Source organism: Neodiprion pinetum, unplaced genomic scaffold (genome assembly GCF_021155775.2).
Source record: "Neodiprion pinetum isolate iyNeoPine1 unplaced genomic scaffold, iyNeoPine1.2 ptg000128l, whole genome shotgun sequence".
Classification (NCBI taxonomy): domain Eukaryota; kingdom Metazoa; phylum Arthropoda; class Insecta; order Hymenoptera; family Diprionidae; genus Neodiprion; species Neodiprion pinetum.
Window position 1 is genome coordinate 47501 of NW_027184498.1, and position 2500 is coordinate 50000.

The 2500-nt window shown below is 48.1% G+C and overlaps 1 pseudogene; it reads right to left on the bottom strand.

The window, feature by feature from the left end:
- The window catches only part of LOC138191360 (large subunit ribosomal RNA), a 7694-nt pseudogene that overhangs the window by 2294 nt on the left and 2900 nt on the right, over nucleotides 1-2500 (bottom strand).

The window sequence follows — 2500 nt, forward strand, 5'->3', positions numbered from 1 at the left end:
GGTGGTAACAAGGAGTTCAGGCGGTTAAGACGGTGTAGGGGAGCCATCCATCTCAGGGAAGGGATACCAAGGCCACCCTCGTTTATCGATGCATGAAAGTAACCCACAGGGACATCGTGAGGCAGATTGAGCCATCTCCTGACATTTCTTCTGACTACAGTGTCAGATTTTTTGAGCTCGCTGATGTTAACTTTGCCTAAGGCCATCATATGATAGAACCTGGGAAGAAGGTATACTTTCAATGCATGCAGCCGTTGTTGTGGCTTGAGGGGTGCCTTGGACAACCTTTCGAGAAGAGGAAGTAGCAATGAGTTCAGTACTACCTTCTTCCTACCTTCGCCCGTAAATTGAATGCCCAAATACTTCCATTCTGATGTTCTGTTGAGGGGCTTGATATGTCTTCCCCGAATGGTAAACCTCCTATTACCGTCTACAACCGTCTTCTTTAGTTTCTTGTCGGCTACGATCGACAATGTGTGACTCTTCCCAATGTTCGTAGATTGGCCGCATTTACCCAAATAGTCATCTGAATAATCCAGCAGATGCTGTAGACCAACCGGGGTTTCCGCTACAAAGACGATGTCATCAGCGAAGGCAGCTGAGTTAAACTTAGTGCCCATGAACGAGGTGCTCACCTCGGATGGAAGTTGTTTGAGGAGTCCATTCATAACGATGTTGAAAAGTATTGGTGACATGGGATCACCCTGCATGACTCCTCGCAAAATCCTGATCCTATCAGACATCCATCCATCACCCAGAATCGCGGTCTGCATTTTACCGTAAAACCTACTGACATAGCTGACCATTTGAGGTGGAGCACCCGCTGCCCTTAACGCCTTGAAAATCGTCTGATGAGTCACCGAAGGGAATGCTTTTGTTAAGTCAATGGAGGCTAGGTACCTTGTGTTGTTGTTCATATAACTGTCCCTAATGATACAATCCATAAGAAAGACATTGTCACGACAACCATCAATTCCAGCTTGAAAGGCCCTCTGAGACGGGTGTAATTTAACCCTGCTGTCCAATCTCGAGGCTAGGATCTTATGGAAACCACGAGTAAAGACCGAGGTTACGGAAATCGGACGAAAGTCTTCGGGATCTGCTGCCCCATCCTTCTTCGGGATCATCGTGGTGAGAGACATACAAAGATGTGAGGGTAAATCTTCACACCACATTAGCAAATTAAATACCCTAATTAATATTCCCGGTGGTACCAACCTATATTTTTTGGCTGTTAACCCATCAGGCCCTGACGCTGTATTAAGGGGTGGCTTAGAATTCCTAATTTCTTCATATGTGATGGGGTTCCATAGGTCGTCGATAGTTGTCTCTTGGATAAATTTTGGTGGCTCTACGTTGCTCTCACTTGAGAAGATTGTTCTCCAGTATGGTTCGAGAACCTCTTTTGGGGGGAGTCTAAAGTCATCCACACCGTCTAAAATTCCTTGCAAACACCTGCGCTGGTTCTTGTGATAGAACTTTTGTACTTTTGCGTACTCCTGTCTACGACCTCTCCTCCGCGATACTGGTTGGGCGTCATTGCGATGGTGTTTCTTGACTAACCTGGGAAGGACCGGAAACGCCTCCCGAAGATAGAGTTCCAATCTTCGAGAGGTGCTCCGTTTCCCAAGTGCCGTGGCGCTATGAATAATCTCTTGAAGCTTATCAGCTTCAAAGTCGGAAAAGGGACAGGGTTGCAAGCTCTTTAAAAAGTCCATAATCTTATCCGTCGCTGGTCTAGGGGGGGATGCCAGGACGTCGGTTGCTATCCTATTAGCCACTTCTGCTGTTGCCGACCCGGGGGACAAGACTTCTGCTTCAACCAACGCAGGAGGAGTGCTTGACGGAGAACCTAAGATATTATCGGGACCCAGGGACGAGGATGAAGCAGATGATCTCCTTTGCTGCTGAGCTGCGAGTAACTCAATATGGTATTTTTGAACTAGCCCTTTATATTCTTGTCCTCGCCTTTGTCCCTTGATTGACTCCTGGGTACGCTCCGGAAAGTGAGGCATAAGTGCCAGGTTCATAAACCGTACATTGCCGAGCATTAGCTCTGCCTCTTTCATAGCGAGCAGTGCAGTTTCTTCTGTTGACCACCTAGCCTTCACAACGGTTCCTCGGTTGGCTTTCTCAGCAATAACGCGTGCATCGTACCAGTCTTTATGTGCAAGACGATGATGAAGAGATCTTCCTGATGGCTTGCCAAATCTACGAGGGCACCCTTCGAACTCACAGGTGTAAGGTAAGTCCGCATCTCTTTGAACATTTGGTGCGGTACCGTCAGTGGACGGACCGCTTTCATCCGAGGCTAAGTTTCTATTTCTTGGACCAAATGTATGAAGCTACTGGGGGAGGTAGCCCCAGCAGCCAGGTTCGCCTTACCTCTGTAACCAAGTGATGTTCTTACTTGGTCGGTGACCACCCTGCGGGAGAGGTAAGGCTTGTGAGGGCTGCTCACCGGTCACCTTTGAGATTAGCCTGTCCCGTTGGCCACCCG